The 23,950-nt window shown below is 52.1% G+C and overlaps 1 protein-coding gene across 1 annotated transcript in view; it reads left to right on the forward strand.

Annotated features, from left to right (window-relative positions):
• The first annotated feature begins 291 nt into the window (after nucleotides 1-291).
• The window catches only part of LOC147705695 (uncharacterized), a 149,590-nt gene continuing 125,931 nt past the window's right edge, over nucleotides 292-23,950 (forward strand). The window contains exon 1 of the mRNA XM_086932123.1: nucleotides 292-426. The gene's annotated coding sequence lies outside the window, so the exon portion shown is untranslated. The remainder of the gene's footprint in view (nucleotides 427-23,950) is intronic.

Below are 23,950 nucleotides of genomic sequence, written 5' to 3' on the forward strand. Positions count from 1 at the left end.
TCACACAAATGCATTCTAAGCCTGCAAATATCAAGAATAGGCAATCTGAGTCCTGTTTTTTCAGAGTAATTTAGCGTAAAGAGGCAAAATGATGACAGAGAAGACCAAGTAAAGCGTGGCCCACACGATTGACGGTGAAATGTTTGTCGGCATCGTTGTGTGGGCTGGAATTGTTTCGGACCTCTTTTCATACCCAATAGTAGTTGTACGCTGAAACTGTTGATGAAAGTGTTAGGAGGTTGCCTGGAGTAACAGGGCGCTGCATGAGCCTGGAGGGAAACTGGAGCCAAACAAAAGGAGATCCTGCGAGAAGAGGATGCTGCAGGAGCCGACATTGAGTCTGAAGTGAGAGGGCTGTGCAGGAGCCAGTAGAGGTGGGGTGATGACGTCAGTAGTGTAAAATATGGAGAAACGAGCAAGTAGAAGGTATTGTTGTTGCCTTGACTCTGGTGCGGTTTATTTTAATGGTGGCCAGCTCAGTTTGTAACCTGTTTAAACAGTGAAGCATTCTTTAAGCCCCGATCCCAGGTGGTGGCTGTTGTATTGCCCCGTTTCAGAACTCAGTTAGAGCTGTTGCCTCCAGACTACCCCAAGACTTCAAAAACAGTAGTCATCTGAACTTTGGCTCTCATGCCCAGGAGAAAGCATATTCGTTTCCTTCCCGATCACAGACAGATGTTTAGTCTTGTGCTGTGTGCTTCACAATGCTGTAGTTGTGTAACTTGACTTTTTGCTGTGTACCATACCATACCTGGGACTATGTCATCTCATGCTATAGGTCACTTGCGGAGTCTTGGAGCCGTGCAACACTGTGCTCTGATAGAGGCGCATAGCACCTAGACTTATCTTACCTTGTGCTGTGCACTATAGACAAAGTGCAGGAGCCCGTGTACGCTATCCAACTTGCTAGGGACTAGTATGTACTTGCAATGTGACACACTGGCAAAATGTTGGAGCTGTGCAACACTGTGCTGAGGTAAATGCGTAGTGCCTGGACCTATGTACCTTGGTTCCATGTCCTGTGTACAAAAGCCCAGTCGTCGGTGCTCTAAACTACAGGCAAAGCTGGCGGAGCTGTGAAACACAGTGGTGTGAATCATTAACAAAGCTCCTACAGCCACGGAGCTCTGTGCGTTCGAAACTGCTTTACTCTTATTTTAAACAACCGTCTTCTAAGTCTCGCTGAAGAGTGCATAGAGCGTTGTTCGTTGTAATAATGATTCTGTGGGAAATGTTTAAAGGAGGTTAATGCCGACCCGGGCACTGCTTTGTGAGCATGTGAAATCGTCAACTTCTGCAACCAGGGGAGCCCCTGCTTCATGGCAGCCTGTTTGTGCAGAGAGTGGTTTTCCGTCATGAGTAGTCTGGTGGCAGAGGGTGTGTTTTTTTAGGTCTTAGCTAGACAGGGCATACGCTGTGTCTTCAAGACATGTTGTTTTAAATCAGTGGGCTTACAGCCTGCCCAGAGCTTACTATTGGTATGCTTTAGTATCTCCCTGGTTTGCTTTCTTTCCATTCGTCATGGCATGCGGGTGTCATGTCCTGTTTTTGTATCTGGCCCTCTTCTAGAGCATGGACCAAGTACTTGTCTCCTTCCACTGCTTCTATTTTTGGAGCTACTTTTTATTTGTCTTCAAGTACTCATATGAGTAGTTGTGTTTTCAGGCCGTCTCCCCTATCCCTTCTGCTTCTCTTCCCTTCATCTCTGCCCCATCTGTTTCTTCTCTGCCCCCCCATCTCTCATTCGTGTTCAGCTGTTACCCACACGTCTGCTTTTTTATTACACCAAGCTCTGCATCCTTGGCTCTGATCCTGGGCGCAGCTGCTCATTCCCCTACTCTGACTTGTTATACTGAGAGCACCCTTTGTCATTTAGGGGTAGGGGGAGTGTGGTATCATCCAGTTGTTGGTTGATACGATCCAGTTGTTGATGATAGGATCCAGTTGTTGGTGATAGGATCCATTCTAGAATGCTGGGGAGCTTGATGACAAAGGTTTCTTTGTAGTTAGTTATGTTCAAGACTGTGGCTTGGGTGACAAGTAAACCTACAACATAGACCTAAGAGTCTCCATGTTGTTCTTCTGTTACACTGGCGACACACTTGACTGATTGTCATCTCAACACGTGTGCGATGTTGAGTAGTAATGCTAATGATTGTTTGCACAATGTGTACATCAGAAACTGCTGATGGAATTTGGTTATGTTTCAGAAGAAAGGAGACGTTGTGTATGGTTATTGCATGCTGTGAAGTTATTGGCTGCGCTGTTGAGTTCAACAGTGCCAGAAAGAGATACAACGGGCCTGGAGCGTTAGACTATATTCAACTGTTATCATTGGAACGCATGATTGTTAAATCAATTAAGCTGTCTAACACACAGGGCCTTTCTGCCTCGTGAGGCTGGTACACAGCAACATTCTAATGCATGTGGCCTTACTCATATCTTCCAGCATGATGCATTAGTCCTATCTCTTTTCTGGTGCCTGATGACAGGGAGTGTCGGGGACTGACAACGTTGGTGAGGTTTCTTTGGAGGAGGAGATGTGGCTGTCACACAGAATTTGTTGTGCGCATGCGTGTTTGACTTTAAAGGAAGGAAATTGTTTAATCTTTTCCTATGGCTTATCAATTACCTAAATGATCTTCAGGTTCAATAGTGGTGTCATTTAAGAGAAGGTTTAATTGGAGAGCTCAACAAGAAGGGTGAGTAGATTGGGAAACTAAGGCTACTGGAAACTGAGAATTGTTACTATTGGTGACAAACAAACCAATCATCTTACTATTACAAGATCTTGTTCATTTTATAGTAGTTTGTGTTAATAAAAACGTGCCTTCAATGATAAGCACACTCATTATGTTACATTAAAGATGCGTTTAGGAGAAGAGGATTCAACGTGACTTTCTCTTGGGTTTTTGAAGGAGAATGTTTAACAAAGACTATTTTCTAATTTAAAAGAGATCAGAAATTTCGTTTTTCTCAATATTAACTCAATTCTACATTTCAGTTATGGATTTGAATTGTGTACTATTGCTACGGAGAGGGCCTTTTTGTATTTAATTATAGTTTTAGGGGGAAAAAATGCAAAATGACGCAACACCACCATTTTTTCATGAGTCAGCCAGATGGACCGTTGTGAAAAGGTTCAAAATGCAAAAAGATTTTCCTGAATTATGCCATAGTGTGTGACTCTAATCTGAATACTCGTAGAACATGGTCAATGTTACTACGTTGTCTCTGGCTGAAGATTAGGCAGTGTTGGATAATTTGCAAGATATAACTGCAGACAACGAGAGAGGATTAATTGAAATTGAGATTTGTTTTAAAATTTGGGTATGCATCATCTACCTCAGGACTGTACCATCACAGAGGGATAATATTTTGGTAGAAGAAAATGAGTCTGTGGAAGTGTATGTTACCACTCTAATATAGTTAGCAGGCACCTGTAAGTTTGTTCCTTTGAGTTAAGAATGCATACAATCCGTTTGTCGTGTGTTGCACCAATGAGTGCATCCAGGAAGAACTGTGGTTGAAGGATGAACCACCTTTGTGTGAAGTTGTATTGATTGCAAAAAGGGTGGAGCTCAAGTGTGTGGAGGTCACATAAAAAGGACAATACAAACTTGACAAAAGCTTTAGATTGTGTAGCTTGTCAACGGATTGAATGGACCTTGAAGACATTTTGTGTTCAAAGATCAATGTTATAGTTGTAGGAAAACTGGACATATGGCCAATGACAAAACTTGTCCTGAAAGCAGGGCCATGTGCAATCCCTGTGGTAAAATAGGACGTTGTGTTGTATCATGCATTCTGCAAGACTGGTTCTATAATGGATAAGAACAAATCGGTACATGAAGTCTGTGGAGATGTGGTTCTATGACTAGTTTGCAGTGTCAAAGGTCAATGCAATGTAGAGGTTAAGGTGATGTTTGATTTCTGCTTAAAATCACCATGATTTCTAAAGAGTTGTTTGAACTGAATTTTATGAAAACAATGAGTTTTAAAGCAAACATGGGCATAGCCAATAGGTCTCACCTTTGCAAGAGCTATTACCTTTGCCATGCTGTTGTGCAGCAAGTTAGAAAAGTGCTCTATGAAACATCCAGCGATGGCCACCTCATAGCACTTTTTTCCTTATAGTGGGTGGGTAACATAGACAACATGAAGGATGGGGAGTAGGAGTGAAATAACCATCATGAACAAGGGCAGGTGAGGGGGAAGAAGCAACACAGTGAAGAGGGTAGGGGTGGAAGGAGCAACATGGAAAACAGGCAGGGGGAGGTCGGAAGGGAAGATTGCAACACGGACTACATGGACAAAATAAAATTAGTACCCCAATCACCGCACGATCAGGGAAAGACAGTAATCAAGCAGGAGCAATCAGTACTTCAGCCATGCTACAGCTGAAAGCAGAGGAAGTGAAGCTGGCAGGAAAATGTGTGGTATCTTCTAGTTGTTGGTGACAGGTTATACCTTTGTTCATTAAAATAGTAGTAGGATCTATTCTAGAATTCTGGAGAGCTTGGAAAGTAAACTTACAGCGTTGATACAAGAGCTCCCTTGGCATCCTTCTTATGTTACAGGGAGGCTGCTTGGAAACCATAATGGGAGCTGAGCACTATGTAAAATCCGAGATAAGGTGGGAAGTGTGTATGTGGCGGTGGAGGGTAGCACTTCCTACTGAGAGATGTACTAGGTGGGGGAGGGTAGCACTTCCTACTGAGAGATGTACTTGAAGGTTTGCTAAACACATCAGATGGAAGAGGCCTCTTATTTAACCTTGAATTAATTTGTCAGGCTTTAAATGGAACAGAGTTGGAAAGTTTCACCTGAGCTTGACTCTAGGAGAGTCTTACAAAGTTGCATGGAGCTGGCTTTTTGTAGCTGTGGGTGGTAGAGTGCATACATTAGACACACAATAGCCTTTCTCTTTCAGGAGTGGGACTCTTCTCAGACAAACAGATTCTTATTTTCAGTATTAAATAAATATAACTTGTCCCAGTGCAGGTTGCTTTTTTTTGTCCTACCAACCCCTCGAGTATCTTATTTTGGTTAGTTCCACTCTGTTGGACCTGATGATCTGTGGCAACATTCCTTCATTTATTTTTCTTAAGATCCTGAAAATAAAATATGAGGAGTGCAAAATGGACACCCAGATCCAATGTTGTGGTTTTAAGGAACTCTGTACACCAATATAGACACATGGACTCATTTCTTATTTGCAATCCCCCTCCACAGGATTGACATAAAAAGTGGCATTAGGGCAGCTGCTTCTTTCCATTGCAGTTTTGACACTTTAGCTATTTCCCTGTATAGGCACCCATCCATTACTTTATGCATGCATCCAACCCTTGAGCTGATCAGGTAGCCTTGATAAAGAAGTAGCGGGGGCGGGGTGACCATTCACCTGATTCTAGTAGTTCCAGTCATAAGTACCTAATGTAGCGCTGCCTCTCATGCAAATAATGTTATTTCGTTCAGCAGAGATAACTGACAGCAGAGGGTGGACATGGGGTTCTAGGGAAGCAGGCTGACTACAGAGGGTGGGTGGGATAGGTTGGGAGAGCAAGCTGACCATGGATGGTGGGCGGGAGTTGATGGGCCACCAAGCTGACAATAGAGAGTGGGTGGAAAGGGCTGGGCATGCAAACTGACAGAATGAGTGGGCAGGCTGGGGCAGCTCACAGACAACGGAGGGCAGGTGGGCGGGCAGGAATGGCCAAATAGACAATGCAGGGTTGGCTTGAAGGACTGGAAGTGCAAACTGACATGGGATTGGTGGGAACGCAAGAAAAGCAGCTGAAAAAGTGCGAGAAAGAGGAACACAAATGTGAGAGATCAGACAAGTGAAACAGCTAGAAAAGACATGCACTCTTGTGGTGTGCTTAAACAAAAAGAAAAAATAGTGGCTAAAAAATAAGAGCAGAGAAAGGACACAAGGAATGCATCCATGCCCCATGGGAGGGACAAATTCAAGAAGAGGATGGAAAGCCTACAGAATCTGGCAAATGAGAGTGACAATGAAGGCACCCAATGGTAAGGATTGGGCGGGCTCAAAACCCACTGGCAACTAACAATATCTCTCGCAACAGACAGTGCATGTGCTATCTTTGGTGGGACCTAAAAATCTCCTCTCACCTTGCTCCTAAAATTGACCTTTAAAAGTGGCCTTCTGAAAAATGTACCTTGACCTAAAACTTCTGATTACCTCTCCTTTCTTTGGAATGGCCTTCTCATTAATTTCCATACTCTGCTTGCCTCCTTGCTGTGAGCACAGCCAACTCTGGGTTGCATGCTTTTCTGCTTTAATCTCTGTTATTGTATTTTTACAAATTGCCCGACCCTCATGTCATAGATTACAACATCTCCTTCATTCCCCTGCAATACAATTATACCCTTTCCACCAGTCATTTGCATAAGCTCACATATCCCTACTAAGGATCACACCTAACTCCTATCAACGTAATCTACCACAAAGAAACCGGAGTAAATGCGTTGAATGGATTCCTGAGAGCACAAGACTAATCCCAGTAATCACTGGATTAACCATTGACCTTGTGTCCTGCGGTAGCTTGCTACTTGACGTAAAGCATTCTAATGCCACGTCCGGTGTATTAAGCTGTAAATAATATAATGACAATACATACATAGACTGCAGCAGTAAATAAATGCAATAACAAGTCATACATATACTGCAGATGAGGGGTCTGCTGTCACAGTGCCCAGCAGCCAGCAAGCAAGCATTGACTGAGGTAAAACGCTCGAAGTTGCTAAGAAAAAATTGCCTTAGCTAATCATATGCATAGGTGAACCTCCAGTGAAAATGCCCACCAACTGATTGGCTTTTAGCTATTCCAGTGCTATAGCTCCATAGCATTTTTTTATTCTTAGGCAAAGGCAAGCTCCAATTCCGCTTCTTCAGCCGCGGCCCAGTGACAGGAGATGTTATATGCCAATCGGCACATCCCATTTATGGCCATTGCTTGCATGCTGGTTCTTTTATTATTGTTGTGAGTTTCAATAGATTAAGAGTATTTTTTTTCAGTAACAAATCACGTCCTTTTCTGTCCTTTTTAGGATGAGCCTAGCGCATCACGCATGCGCTGCTCTAGGAGATGACCTTTTGGAATCGTCTGCACTTTCTTAACAATCATGCGTGTGGCAGCATCCCCCTTTAAGGAGCGAGCAGGTGTGCACAGGGTGCCATCTTTTCTGTATCATGCTTCCGTGGGTCGCTTTCACTTTCGCTGTCGCGTGGCTGCGCTTCTTTTGGTTTACGTTCTTAGAGAGGGCTGCTATCTTTTGAATGCTATTTCTAAAATGGCCAATGTTTAGTGCAGTGATTTTGTGATTTTTTTCTGGACGTTCCTTTTCGTGGAACATAATTGGAATGATTTTATTTCACTTGAATTCATTTGATCCTGTTTTTGTGCTTTTTGTTTGAACAGATTATGTAATTTCACCTGCATTTCAAAGCTCACAGTTGCATAACATGTTGACCAGCTGTGCCTCTTGAGAAAGCCACAGAGCAGCCAGCCTTCGCCGGTTTCTAAGACGTGAGAGCAGAGTCGAGGTGGAGGGGCATTGGTGGTGACTCAAGACCCCAATGTCCGATTAAGTCATGATGTACAAGGAGATGCCTATGCTCGCCCAACATCACACGGAGTGTCACTGTGGTGATGATATACACAAGTGCAACGTTAGGCATGGATCCAGGGGTCCTTTCGTTTCGGTCTTTATCACCCCAAAACACATTGTCGACCCTCTAGTTCAGTTATTCACATGGCACACGGATCTCGGCTACATAAAACGCACTGACACATATTCTCTCTGTCCCCGCCCCACCTCAAAAAACATGTGGTCTTGAGCTATCTGCCCTGCGTCACAATATTACACAGGTGTATTTTCTGGTTTCTCACATTTGTGAAAGCTTTTGGTCCGTTTCTTCTTTTTTTCAAGAGAGATAATATAAATAAAAGATAGAAACCTAGGACCGGCAGCATGCCGGTCTATTAGCATTCAGCACGCACAGAGCACGTGCTGGTAGCGTGTATCTCCCAGCCTGACCTTGTTCTAATCCTTCCAGCTCCAGTCCAGGCAAACAGGTTCTTTGAACAGAGTGGAGCACATGCTCCGAGGGAGGGCTGAGGACGCTCATGTGAACCCGCTCCCGACTGCCCCTGACCTGCACTGGCTCCCATGCTCCTCAGCAGATGCAGCTGACCAAGAAGACCTCTTCTTTAACCTGTTGAAATTAGACTACAATGTCACCACCAAGAGCAAACGTGCTGCAGAGCGCGCTCCACTGACAATCAATGGACCAAACCAATTCAGCGCTGTCGGTGCACAAATCAGTGGTGGATGGGGATGGACGGAGTTCCCCACAAAACTTAGAAAGAGGACTCTATTGCCCTAAAACCAGGCTGAGACGTGTCAATGTGTGCCCCCGGCACTGAATCTGCTTGTATTTGTAAACGATGTAAGCATATAACCTCACATCAGGATGTTACACCCCACGTGCAGCATCCCCTTTATTTGTATGACTGGCCAGTAAGGGTGATTTTTTATTCTCTTATCTCAGGAAGATCGAACCTGACACCATTAAGCTTTCTATTGTCTAATACACTTAAAATGTGATACACTTTTGTGTGTTGTAGCTAGAGCGGTGGGGCGGGCTGAGGTCCGGGGTGGTGCAAGTCGACAGACGATGGGATAAGTAATATTAAATAAATAAAACCACTTACCTTGCGCTGGTGATGCAGCAATAGCAAGGTAAGTGGTTTTACTTATTTATTTAATATTACTTATCCTGTCATTTGTCGACTTCCACCACCCCCCATCCTGCCCGGGCCCGTCCCGCCTCACTGATGTTACCTGTGTGACCGCTACTGATAGAGCGATGTCAAATGTTGCCAGTTACTAACTTTTTATATTACCTGTGTGTTTTGGGGTAGTTAACTAGAGAAAGCAGTTTTTTTCTCAAAGTATAGTTACCAACGGGTACTTACAGGAATTAGAATGTTTCGTTTTTCTTTTAAGCTTACATAAATTGTTGCTAAAACAATGGTGAAGACCGTTTATTGTATGTGATTTTGTGGCTGCAGTATTTACCATATTTGACACAAATTGCAGATTTCACGAGGAATGTTTCGAGCTCTAATGGTTGAAATATAGAGAATGTGCTGCTTAGTTTGCATTTTTGGGGGTTATGATAAGCTAACCTGACTTTTTAATTCCAGTAGCCCTGACACGTGTACAGCTCTGCAGAGTTGTTTGAGGACTGTCACAACAGCAAAATCATAATTCACCGTTCCCTGTAAAATATTTTTGCTACCACTGTATTCTTTGCAATAAAAAGCACCTAAGCATTAAATATATATGCATATATAGTATAAACATGATGTAAATACTTACTGTAGAAGGAAAATCCAGCTAGGGAATATGTTGTTGGATATGGAAGGTTAAAAAAGGCTTCTCCAACGAATACCTCAGGAGATACAGTTAGCTCTTGGATGTTTGTTCAGTACCAAAATCTCAATACAAGGTGTTGCTTTGGCCTGTCAGACTCATCCAAAGGCCTTGATCACTCAGTCCTTGCTGCATGCATGTGACGTCACCCACTCCACTTATATGCATGGCTAGCCCCGCTGCAAGCTTGGGCAGGCCTGGCCCCATGATCATCACTGACTCCTTTGGGCCTGAGCAGACCTTCCAGGAAACCCGTACATCGGCTCTGAAAAAATGCAATACCTAATTTTTTAGGTCTCGCCTAGACAATAATGTCTTATTGGTTATATATAAGGTAACAAAAATGCTTATAACACTTTTTAGGTAGAGTTATTTATAACTCGATCCTATTACTACTGAACCAAAGTCTCTTAAACCAGCCGGATTTCGTGCAATGCATGTTGTGCACTTGAGCATGAAGCTTCCCCAGGTGCGCCCTTGGCCTCGCACACCACTATCAAAGGCTTCTGCTCCCCCTCACTCCCTTTCCTCCCTCCCACTCGCTGGCCACGTCAAACGTCTAGAGCTTTTGTAAAAGGGGCTTGCTTCCGACAGTGCATAAGGTGCGCGACCCGCTGGCATTTGTCTGGCATTTGTCTTCAAAGGCTTGAAAGCTTGAAGGCAATCTGCTTCCCCGCCCCTGGTGTTTCTGGATTTTCTCGCTCGCTAATGCATTTTTTTCCCCTCCCACCATTCCTTTGATGTCCGCCGCGCGTGGCCTCTGCCTGTCGCCTCTCTGTCCTTCACAGCCCCTCTCTGTCGTGGAATCTCAAATTTGGGGACTACATCTTCAAAACAAGCCTGTTCATGTTGACACTTGCAATTAGAATCCTTTCTTTCTTTCCTTTCATCCTTTCTTTTCTTTCCTTCCTTCCTTTCCAGCCTTTCTTGCCTTCCTTTTCTTTCTTCCATTCCTTCCTTCCTTTCCTTCCTCCCTTTTATTCCTTTCTTTCTTTCCTTCCTCCCTTCTTCCTTCTTTCTTTCGTTCTTTCTTTCTTTCCCCCGTTCCACATTATCACTCAGCACCACCACATTATCACTCAGCACCACCACAGCATCACTCAGCACCACCACAGCACCACTCAGCACCACCCCAGCATCACTCAGCGCCACCCCAGCATCACTCAGCGCCACCCCAGCATCACTCAGCACCACCACATCATCACTCAGCTCTACCCCAGCATCACTCAGCGCTACCACAGCATCACTCGGCGCTACCCCAGCATCACTCTGCGCTACCCCAGCATCACTCGGCGCTACCCCAGCATCACTCGGCGCTACCCCAGCATCACTCGGCGATACCCCAGCATCACTCGGCGCTACCCCAGCATCACTCGGCGCTACCCCAGCATCACTCGGCGCTACCCCAGCATCACTCGGCGCTACCCCAGCATCACTCGGCGCTACCCCAGCATCACTCGGCGTGACCCCAGCATCACTCAGCGCCACTCCAGCATCACTCAGCGCCACTCCAGCATCACTCAGCGCTACCCCAGCATCACTCAGCGCTACCCCAGCATCACTCAGCGCTACCCCAGCATCACTCAGCGCTACCCCAGCATCACTCAGCGCTACCCCAGCATCACTCAGCGCTACCCCAGCATCACTCAGCGCTACCCCAGCATCACTCAGCGCTACCCCAGCATCACTCAGTGCTACCCCAGCATCACTCAGTGCTACTCCAGCATCACTCAGTGCCACTCCAGCATCACTCAGCGCTACCCCAGCATCACTCAGCGCTACCCCAGCATCACTCAGCGCTACTCCAGCATCACTCAGCGCTACTCCAGCATCACTCAGCGCTACTCCAGCATCACTCAGCGCTACCCCAGCATCACTCAGCGCTACTCCAGCATCACTCAGCGCTACCCCAGCATCACTCAGCGCTACCCCAGCATCACTCAGCGCTACCCAGCATCACTCAGCGCTACCCCAGCATCACTCAGCGCTACTCCAGCATCACTCAGCGCTACCCCAGCATCACTCAGCGCTACCCCAGCATCACTCAGCGCCACTCCAGCATCACTCAGCGCCACTCCAGCATCACTCAGCGCCACTCCAGCATCACTCAGCGCCACCCCAGCATCACTCAGCGCCACCCCAGCATCACTCAGCGCCACTCCAGCATCACTCAGCGCCACTCCAGCATCACTCAGCGCCACTCCAGCATCACTCAGCGTACCCCAGCATCACTCAGCGCTACCCCAGCATCACTCAGCGCTACCCCAGCATCACTCAGCGCTACCCCAGCATCACTCAGCGCTACCCCAGCATCACTCAGCACCACTCAGCACCACCACAGCATCACTCTGAAACACTACAGCACCACTCCGCGCTACCACAGCACCACTCAGCACCACCACAGCATCACTCAGCACCACTACAGAACCACTCAGCACCACCACAGCATCACTCTGGAACACTACAGCATCACTCAGCACCACCACTCAGCACCACCACAGCACGACCACAGCACCACTCAGCACCACCACAACACCACTCAGCACCACCACAGCATCACTCTGGAACACTACAGCACCACCACAGCACCACTCAGCACCACCACAGCACCACTCAGCACCACCACAGCATCACTCAGCACCACCACAGCATCACTCAGCACCACCACATTATCACTCAGAACCACCACAGCACCACTCAGCACCACCACAGCACCACTCAGCACCACCACAGCACCACTCAGCGCCAACCCAGCATCACTCCGTGCCACCACAGCACCACTTCGCGCCACCACAACACCACTCTGTGCCACCTCAGCACCACCACAGCATCACTCAGCACCACCACAGCATCACTCAGCACCACCACATTATCACTCTGGAACACTACAGCACCACTCAGCACCACCACAGCATCACTCAGCACCACCACAGCATCACTCAGCGCCACCCCAGCATCACTCAGCGCCACCCCAGCATCACTCAGCGCCACCCCAGCATCACTCAGCGCCACCCCAGCATCACTCAGCGCCACCCCAGCATCACTCAGCGCCACCACAGCATCACTCAGCGCCACCACAGCATCACTCAGCGCCACCACAGCATCACTCAGCGCCACCACAGCATCACTCAGCATCACCACAGCACCACTCAGCACCACCACAGTGTTGGACAGGCCACATGAAGGGCCTGCTCCCTCCCCGCATGACAGGGCCCGGGCCCCGGCCCTCCAGGTGGTACCCACAGAAGCAACCCGCACCCCGTCCCCTACGGGACTCCTGCCCCCGGACATCTCTGTATCATGGGGCCGAGCCGCTACCAGCTTCATCGCCCGGCCCTGCTGCCATCTTGGATACTGCACCACGAGGCCGCGTGGCCTCCACTCGACCCTAACCCTGGGCCTGGCCAGGCCCCGACATCCCGGCACCATCATCCTCCCAGGAGGTGAACGGACCACTTGGCAGGTCAATGGGAGAAAGAAGTGTCGATGGCTCTCCCCCGCCAGGTGCCGATCGCCCCAGCTCCCCCGGGCGCTGGCTCCACCCCCCTGCTGGGTGTCTGGATTCCCTCATCCCGGACCTCCCGACCTCCAAGTGCGAGGGTCCGGACATCAAAGGGCGCCAGACCTATAACTGGGGCAGCTCCAGAGCAGGAAGGCAGTTGTATCTTGGAGTCGAGAGACACCGTGAAGAACTCATCCTTGACGGACTACTGGCGCTGCCGTACCCCTGCCTTGTGAACTATCGTCCTGCCTGCTGGCGCTGCCGCAACCTTCTGCATCCTTCATCCTCGTCGGGACCTGCTGGCGCTGCCGCGGACCGTTGTAACTACCCCCTTCACCGGGACCTGCTGGCGCTGCCGCGGACCGTCGCTACCTACGATCATCTCGGGACCTGCCGGCGCTGCCGCGGCCCGTCCACCTAGAACGCCGAGCTCGAGGATTGTGAGCTATCCATCATATCATCGCATCTACCAGATTGGTAACAAGACTGTCCCGCTACCCCTTTCCCAACCAAGAGACTAGAATCGAGGGGACCCCTGAGTCCTGACCTCCTTGTACCATTCTATCGTACTTCAAGATTGCTTATAAAGAACGTTAAACCTTATCCTTGTGTGGTGTACATCTGTGGGGGGGAAGTTACTCGTCTGTACGATCGCTGGAGACGGCTCTCCCCGGAGACCTCTCCCCTTGTCCTCGGCCGACCCTCCAGGTCCGTCTAACATTGGTGGCCAGCGGCGCGATCCGAATCAACGCGTAATCGTACAGAGAGTAGCTCACCCCACGACTAAACCACAATGACAACCAAAGAGAGCGGATACACCGAGAAATTCCAGATGGAGAAATTGGAAGAGTACAACCATCGTGAGTTGAAACAATTTTGCATTGAACTAGGCATTGCTACCACCGGTCTGAGCACTAAAGACAATTTCAAGCACGCAATTGAGTCTTGGGCAGAAACCGGGGCCGTCAGACCCCCGGACCAAAACATTGCAGCACCAGAAAGGAACACCACGGCTCCCGAGGAGAGCATCACGGGTCTCTCGCAGGGAGAGATCCGAGAGGGAGAAAAAAGCAGACTACATGAGTTAGAAATGGCACGGCTCAAAATGGACGGTGAACTAAAACTAGCCGAACAAAAACTGAACCTAGAACATCTGCGGCTCCGAGAAGAACGGGAAGAAAAACAGAGGCAAAAAGAACTCGAAGAAAAGAGACTAGCGTACGAACACGAGCGCAAACTGGCAGAATTAGACCTACGGAAGCAAAACAAAGATCTGGGGGTGCCCGAGCAACCGCGCACCCCAGGAGCGACAGAAAAAAAGGTCCACATCCCCAAGGATGTCGTCCGAGAGTATTTTCGAGACGACGACATACAACAGTGGTTCAAGGCCTACGAGATCGCCATGACCTCCCACCGGATCGACCGAAGTGACTGTGGAGCCGGTCTATGGGGGAGGTTCGTCAATAAAGGCCGCGATGCCCTGTTACAGCTCCCCGACCATCTGATGACATCCTATGACCACATGAAGGCTGCCCTCCTCACTCGATATGGGCTCACACCCGAAATGTACCGCCAGAGGTTCCGAGACTGCGCCCGGATCCCGGGTACAACGTGGGTGGAATATTTAAACTACTTCAGCCGAGCCTTCGAGGGGTGGATCAAGGGGAGCCACGTAACGACCTACGAGCAACTTTTTAATCTCATGGTATGGGAGCACCTCTCCAACAACTGCTTCATCGAGCTTAGGCAGCACCTCCTCGACAGTAAATTGACGGATCCACGGCAGCTCGCCGCCGAGGCTGACCGATGGGAGAGCACCCGAGTCGGCCGGAGTGGGCCGCACGAACAGAACAGGAACAACCAAGGTCAGCACCGTCCCCGAGGAGGAGGAGGAGGAGGCCAGGGACGGGGAAGAGACACCGCCCCGGCCGCTCCCGCTACCAGCACCCCGCCCCCGGGCAACCGGGGCAACCCCCCGATACGGCCGGTGTTCCGAGCCAATGTCACGTGTCACCGATGCCAGCGAGTCGGCCACTACGCCAATGACCCGAACTGTCCACAGAACCAGACTCCGAGGCCCCGCCAGGTAGCTGCTGCCGCCCTGGGGGGAGAGCAAATCTCCGAAGAACAGGAAGAATGCGAGCACGAACAACAAGAATGGGAACCGGCCGCCATGGTTCTAGCGTGCCTAGGGGGAAGAGACATGATCCCGCGGGCTCCCCTCCCCGCCAACACCAGAAAATACAGTCAGTGGGTGAACATTAATGGGCGCAGGGCCGAAGCACTACGTGACACGGGGGCCAGTGTGACGGCCGTCCGCTGTCACCTGGTGACCCCAGAACAGATCCTGCCGAACATCCTCTGCCCCGTCCGTTCAGCCGACAATTCCGAGAGTCTGTGCCGGATGGCCTGCGTCCCCTTCGAATGGGGAGGAGTCTCCGGCATGTTGAAGGTGACGGTCCGAGATGATGCCCCCGTGGACTGTCTCCTGGGGAATGATCTGGAGAGTTCCCCGTGGGCCGCCGTGGAAAAAAGAGAACACCTGGGGATGTTGGGCCTCCCGGACTGGGCATGCGTAACCACCCGGTCCATGGCAGCCCGTGCCATCTCCCGACCTGAGGAACAAGAATGGCCAGCACCTCCTCCCCCGGTCGCTCCAGTGGAGGACACCGACCACACCAACCCCCCTGAGCAAACCCCCGAAGGGCTCGCTCAGCTCCAGGACCTTTCCGACCTGGCTCCATGGAGTCAAGAAGGGGGGCCCACCCAGGAGCAGAGCAGAAGACCTGTCCCTCCCTCGAGGGACTGCGACAGCAAGCCCTCGCCCAGAGCGCGGGAGACACCACCGGAGCCCATTGGATCTATTGGGACAACGACCTGTTGTATAGTGAACAGAGAATCGCGGATTTAGGGGCCAGTCGAGTGTTGGTGGTGCCCCTCCGTTTTAGAGACTTCTTGTTGAATTTGGCCCACGATGTCCCCCTGGCTGGACACCTGGGACAGGACAAAACCTACAGTCGCCTGGTGACCCACTTTTTCTGGCCAAAGCTGAGAAACGACGTCCTCAACCACTGCCGGTCCTGCCCCACGTGCCAGGCCAGCGGGAAGAGCGGCCGCAAACTCAAAGCCCCTCTGCAACCCTTCCCAGTTGTCACCACCCCGTTCGAAAGGGTGGGAATAGACATTGTGGGGCCCCTGGACCCCCGAACAGCACAAGGACATCGGTTCATCCTGGTACTGGTGGACCACGCCACCCGCTACCCCGAGGCTGTTCTCCTGCGAACTGTAACAGCCCCGGTGGTCGGCCGGGCCTTAATGGGGATCTTCTCCCGGGTGGGCTTCCCCCGAGAAGTCGTCAGCGACAGAGGCACAAACTTTATTTCAAAATATATGAAATCCCTCTGGCAACAGTGCGGGGTCACCTACCGATTCACGACCCCCTATCACCCTCAAGGGAACGGACTAGTCGAGCGGTTCAACCGCACGCTCAAGGGAATGATCGGGGGGTTGGAAGAGCCCCTCCGTCGCCAGTGGGATGTGCTACTCCCGTGCCTCCTCTTCGCCTATCGGGAAGTCCCCCAGAAGTCCCTCGGCTTCAGCCCTTTCGAACTCTTGTACGGACACCCTGTGCGAGGGCCCCTCAGCCTAGTCAAAGAAGGTTGGGAGATGGCCCCCCTGAAGACCCCTCTAGACGTCTTCAAGTACCTCCTGACCCTACGCAATCAGACCAGGCGATTCAGAGAAATGGCAAAAGCGAATCTTGAGGCCAGTCAGGAGGACATGAAGAAATGGTACGATCAAAATGCCTCCTCCATCGAATTCGAACCTGGCCAACAAGTGTGGGTGATGTCCCCCACCGAACCGTGTGCCTTGCAGGACAAGTGGACGGGGCCCTTCAGGGTGGTCGAGCGCAAGAGCCCCGTCACCTATCTCATCGATATGGAATCGCCTCGGAACCCTCTCCGGGTCCTCCACACCAACAGACTCAAACCCCACTTTGTGCGCTCGGAGCTCAGCCTCCTGATGGCTACAGACAGTGGCACGGAAGAAGACTCCGAGCCGCTCCCTGATCTCCTAAAGACACGTGAGAAAGATGGATCCGCAGACGGGGTCCGACTCTCAGATGCCCTCACCCCGGAACAGCGCCAAGACTGCCGGGACCTCCTGCTGCAATTTGCGGCCCTGTTTTCCCTCACCCCAGGGGTCACCCCCTGGTGCTTGCACGACGTGGAGACTGGGGACAGTCCCCCTATCAGACATCGGACGTACCACGTACCAGATCGGGTACGTGCCTGCATCCAAGAAGAAGTATCAAAGATGCTCACGCTCGGGGTCATCGAGCCCTCGGACAGCCCCTGGGCCAGCCCGGTCGTGCTGGTCCCCAAAGCTGCTGCCCCCGGCACCACTCCTGAGCTCCGATTCTGCGTCGACTATCGGGGCCTTAACGCTTTCACCAGAACCGACGCTCATCCCATCCCCCGAGCCGATGAACTGATCGACCGCATGGGGGCTGCCCGCTACCTCAGCATCTTCGACCTGACGGCGGGCTACTGGCAGATCGGTCTCACACCCCGGGCTCAAGAACGATCCGCCTTTTCCACCCCCGATGGCCACTACCACTTCAAAGTCATGCCATTCGGCATGAAGAACGCTCCAGCTACTTTTCAGCGACTGGTGAACCAGGTACTGGCGGGGCTCGAGGAGTTCAGCGCTGCCTACCTGGACGATATCGCTGTGTACAGCCGCCACTGGTCAGACCACCTCCGCCATCTCCGAGAGGTCCTACAAGCCCTCCAACAGGCCGGCCTCACAATCAAGGCCAGCAAGTGCCAACTTGGTCAGGGGTCCGTGACCTATCTCGGACACCAAGTAGGAACGTCTGGTGGCCCCCCTTCAACTCAAGATCGCTGCCATCCAGTCCTGGCAACCTCCAGTCACGCAAACCGAGGTCCGAGCCTTCTTGGGGCTCACCGGCTACTACCGGCGGTTCGTGAGGGACTATGGCAGCATTGTGGGGCCCCTCACGGAACTCACATCCAAAAACCACCCAAAGAAGGTCAACTGGACTCCAGACTGTCAAGCAGCCTTCGAGAAGCTGAAGGCCGCCATGTGCACTGCCCCTGTGCTCCAGGCCCCCGACTACAGCCGGGAATTCATCGTACAAACAGATGCCTCCGACCATGGCATCGGGCGGTCCTCTCCCAGTTGAACCCCGAAGGACTTGACCAACCGGTGGCCTTCATCAGCAGACGCCTACTGGCCCGCGAACAGCGCTGGAGCACCATCGAGAGGGAGGCCTTCGCAGTAGTGTGGGCCCTCAAGAAGCTCCGGCCCTATCTCTTCGGTACCCACTTCCGGGTGCAAACAGATCATCGGCCCCTGCAGTGGCTAATGCAGATGCGGGGGGAAAATCCCAAACTACTGCGTTGGTCCATCTCCCTGCAGGGGATGGACTTCACTGTGGAACACCGACCCGGCCAAGACCACGCCAACGCAGATGGCCTGTCACGCTTTTTCCGCCTCGACGAGGAGAGTCCCCAAGAGGATGGGTGACTCTCCCCACTTTCAGCTGGGGGGGACGCATGTTGGACAGGCCACATGAAGGGCTTGCTCCCTCCCCGCATGACAGGGCCCGGGCCCCGGCCCTCCAGGTGGTACCCACAGAAGCAACCCGCACCCCGTCCCCTACGGGACTCCTGCCCCCGGACATCTCTGTATCATGGGGCCGAGCCGCTACCAGCTTCATCGCCCGGCCCTGCCGCCATCTTGGACACTGCACCACGAGGCCGCGTGGCCTCCACTCGACCCTAACCCTGGGCCTGGACAGGCCCGACATCCCGGCACCATCATCCTCCCAGGAGGTGAACGGACCACTTGGCAGGTCAATGGGAGAAAGAAGTGTCGATGGCTCTCCCCCGCCAGGTGCCGATCGCCCCAGCTCCCCCGGGCGCTGGCTCCACCCCCCTGCTGGGTGTCTGGACTCCCTCATCCCGGACCTCCCGACCTCCAAGTGCGAGGGTCCGGACATCAAAGGGCGCCAGACCTATAACTGGGGCAGCTCCAGAGCAGGAAGGCAGTTGTATCTTGGAGTCGAGAGACACCGTGAAGAACTCATCCTTGACGGACTACTGGCGCTGCCGTAGCCCTGCCTTGTGAACTATCGTCCTGCCTGCTGGCGCTGCCGCAACCTTCTGCATCCTTCATCCTCGTCGGGACCTGCTGGCGCTGCCGCGGACCGTTGTAACTACCCCCTTCACCGGGACCTGCTGGCGCTGCCGCGGACCGTCGCTACCTACGATCATCTCGGGACCTGCCGGCGCTGCCGCGGCCCGTCCACCTAGAACGCCGAGCTCGAGGATTGTGAGCTATCCATCATATCATCGCATCTACCAGATTGGTAACAAGACTGTCCCGCTACCCCTTTCCCAACCAAGAGACTAGACTCGAGGGGACCCCTGAGTCCTGACCTCCTTGTACCATTCTATCGTACTTCAAGATTGCTTATAAAGAACGTTAAACCTTATCCTTGTGTGGTGTACATCTGTGGGGGGGGAAGTTACTCGTCTGTACGATCGCTGGAGACGGCTCTCCCCGGAGACCTCTCCCCTTGTCCTCGGCCGACCCTCCAGGTCCGTCTAACACACAGCATCACTCAGCAGCTCCACTCAGCGCCACCCCAGCATCACTCCGCGCCACCCCACCACCACTCAGCACCACTCAGCACCACTCAGCACCACCACAGCACCACTCAGCACCACCACAGCACCATTCACACCACCACAGCACCACTCAGCACCACCACAGCATCACTCAGTACCACCACAGCACCACTCAGCACCACCACAGCACCACTCAGCACCACCACAGCATCCCTCTGGAACACTACATCATCACTCAGCGCCACCACAGCGCCACTCAGCGTCACCACAGCACCACTCAGCACCACCACAGCACCACTCAGCGCCACCACAGCACCACTCAGCGCCACCACAGCACCACTCAGCGCCACCACAGCACCACTCAGCGCCACCACAGCACACTCAGCTCCACCACAGCATCACTCAGCACCACTCAGCACCACCACAGCACCACCACAGCATCACTCTAGAACATTACAGCATCACTCAGCACCACCACAGCACCACCCCAGCATCACTCAGCGCCACCCCAGCATCACTCAGCGCCACCCCAGCATCACTCAGCGCCACCCCAGCATCACTCAGCACCACCACAGCATCACTCAGCACCACCACAGCACCACTCAGCGCCACCCCAGCATCACTCAGCGCCACCCCAGCATCACTCAGCGCCACCCCAGCATCACTCAGCGCCACCCCAGCTAGGGTGACCAACCGTCCGTAAATTTCACGGACAGTCCGTAATTTCGGCCGTCTGTCCGTTGTCCGTGAAGGATTCTTTAACGGACGCCCTTTGGCCATAATTTTAACCAGGCACGGTCGCACATCCCTAAAGCAGGCACAGCTTCCACTCACCTGCCTTCTTGACTTGACTTGACGCATTCAGGGCTGTTTGCATCTGAATAGATGCCCCTGCTCTTGAAGCTGCAACCCCCACCCCTCACACCTCCAACCCTTGATGAGCTGTTAAGAGGTGCTTGAAGGTGGCTGAGAGGGAGGGGCTGCAGCTTCAGGAGCAGGGCCATCTATTGAGATGCAAATAGCCCTGAATGCGTCTTGTATCTGCAATTTGTGTGAGACATTCCCTTTCTGCCCAGGGCCCCAAACATCCTAGAACCAATTACACCGAGGAAGCACGTGGTTCTCATCACAGCACAGAGCTTAATAACTGTGACTAAATTGTAAACAAACCTCGATTCTTCAAACATGCAGTCTTTAATGTAATAAAATAAAGAAATGGCACAATCGCACCCACACTGATTAACAAAGTAAGGAGGACAATCGGTTCTCTCGGAGTATGTCCTTTAAGTGCTGTACATCACAGAGGGGGCTGGTAAAAGTAACATTTTGGAAAGAGCCTGTCTTCTCGTTGTCTTGTCCAGGAGGGGGGAGGAGCCCTACCCCACCCAGGAAGAGACCAAGATGATACTAGGATACTGCATGCCCACCCCTGTGCCCCCCCCTGGTGGATCCTGGTCCCCCTCCTTCCCACCCCTTCCCCCCAGTGATGGCTCCTGTCCCTCCCCCTCCCCCCCACCTGTGGTGGATCCTGTCTCTGCCCTGGGTGGCTTCTGTCCCAGTCCAGGAATGGCTTCTGCAGCTCAAAAAGGCTCAGCTCAAAATGAATAGGAAAAGGTGGGCGAGTGAGTAAGTGAAGGGATGGGTGGATGGCTGGATGAATTAGTGAAAGGGTGCATGGATGAATGAAAGATTGAATAGATGGATAATAAAGGAGGATGGATGGATGGATTGCTGAGTGAGTGGTGGAAGGATGGAAGGGAGAAAAGGTAAATAGCTGGATGTATGGGTGGAAGGGTAGCTGGATGGGTAAAAGGGTGGATGGATGAGTGAAAGGATGGATGAGTGAATAGGTGAATGATGAGTGAGTGGATGGATGAGTGAAATGATGGATGGGTTGATAAACTGATAAGTGCAAGGGTGAATGGATGGACAGATGAGTGAAAGGGTGGGTGTAAGGATGGATGAGTGAGTGAGTGAAAGGGAGGGGAGATGGACTAAAGGATGAATAGATGAGTGAAGGAGTAAAAGGGTAAATGGATGAGAGAAAGGATGGATGAGTGAGAGGGTCAATGGATGGATTCATGGGTGGATGAGTAGATGGATGGTGGGTGGATGGATGGATGGAAGGAAGGATTGCTAAGTGAAAGGGACGATGGAGAGAGAAAGGGAGGATTGTGGATGACTGAAAGGGTGGATGGGTGGATGGATGGAAGGAAGGATTGCTAAGTGAAAGGGACGATGGAGAGAGAAAGGGAGGATGGTGGATGACTGAAAGGGTGGATGGGTGGATGGATGAGTAAGAGAAAGGATGGCTGGATGGGTGAAAGGGTAAATGGCTGGATGGATGAGTGAATGGATGGATGGGTAGAAGAGTGGATGGATGAGTGTACAGATGGCTAGGGTGAAACGATGGATGGATGGATAGATGGATAAAGGATGGATGAGTGAAAGGATAGATGGAAGGATACATGATGGATAGGTTTGCAAATGGTTGAATATGTTTGGATATGGCTGGGCTTACTTATATACCATTGCGCGGCCTCTGATGTGTCGGTAAAACTTATCCATTGGCCTGAAGTTTTGTCCTGAATTTTGACCTCCTGTCCTGAATTTTGACCCTTTGTCCTGAATTTTTACACTCACTGTCCTGAATTTGCACCAATGCCAGTTGGTCACCCTAACCCCAGCATCACTCAGCGCCACCCCAGCATCACTCAGCACCACCCCAGCATCACTCAGCACCACCCCAGCATCACTCAGCGCCACCACAGCACCACTCGGTTCCACCACAGCATCACTCCGCATCACCACAGCACCACTCTGGAACACTACAACATCACTCAGCACCACCACAGCACCACTCAGCACCACCCCAGCATCACTCAGCGCTACCCCAGCATCACTCAGCGCTACCCCAGCATCACTCAGCACCACCACAGCATAACTCTGGAACACTACAGCACCACTCAGCACCACCACAGCACCACTCAGCACCACCACAGCATCACTCAGCGTTACCCCAGCACCACTCAGCGCCACTACAGCACCACTCAGCACCACCACAGCATCACTCAGCATCACTCAGCACCACCACAGCACTACTTAGCACCACCACAGCACTACTCAGCACCACCACAGCACTACTCAGCACCACCACAGCATCACTCTAGAACACTACAGCATCACTCAGCACCAACACAGCACCACTCAGCACCACCACAGCATCACTCAGCTCCACCACAGCATCACTCAGCTCCACCCCAGCATCACTCAGCTCCACCCCAGCATCACTCTGCTCTACCCCAGCATCACTCAGCTCCACCCCAGCATCACTCAGCTCCACCCCAGCATCACTCAGTGCCACCCCAGCATTACTCAGCGCCACCCCAACATCACTCAGCGCCACCCCAGCATCACTCAGCGCCACCCCAGCATCACTCAGCGCCACCCCAGTATCACTCAGCGCCACCCCAGTATCACTCAGCGCCACCCCAGCATCACTCAGCGCCACCCGAGCATCACTCAGCGCCACCCGAGCATCACTCAGCGCCACCCGAGCATCACTCAGCGCCACCCGAGCATCACTCAGCGCCACCCGAGCATCACTCAGCGCCACCCGAGCATCACTCAGCGCCACCCCAGCATCACTCAGCGCCACCCCAGCATCACTCAGCGCCACCCCAGCATCACTCAGCGCCACCCCAGCATCACTCAGCGCCACCACAGCATCACTCGGCGCCACCACAGCATCACTCAGCGTCACCACAGCATCACTCAGCGCCACCACAGCATCACTCAGCGCCACCACAGCATCACTCAGCACCACCACAGCACCACTCAGCACCACCACAGCACCACTCAGCACCACCACAGCATCACTCAGCACCACCACAGCATCACTCAGCAGCACCACTCAGCGCCACCCCAGCATCACTCCGCGCCACCCCAGCATCACTCAGCACCACCACAGCACCACTCAGCACCACTCAGCACCACTCAGCACCACCACAGCACCACTCAGCACCACCACAGCACCACTCAGCACCACCACAGCACCACTCAGCACCACCACAGCATCACTCTGGAACACTACAGCATAACTCATCACTCAGCACCACCACAGCATCCCTCTGGAACACTACAGCATCACTCAGCACCACCACAGCACCACTCAGCGCCACCACAGCACCACTCAGCGCCACCACAGCACCACTCAGCGCCACCACAGCACCACTCAGCGCCAACACAGCACCACTCAGCACCACCACAGCACCACTCAGCGCCACCACAGCACCACTCAGCGCCACCACAGCATCACTCAGCA

Source organism: Lissotriton vulgaris, chromosome 7, assembly GCF_964263255.1.
Source record: "Lissotriton vulgaris chromosome 7, aLisVul1.2, whole genome shotgun sequence".
In the NCBI taxonomy this organism is placed as follows: Eukaryota; Metazoa; Chordata; class Amphibia; order Caudata; family Salamandridae; genus Lissotriton; species Lissotriton vulgaris.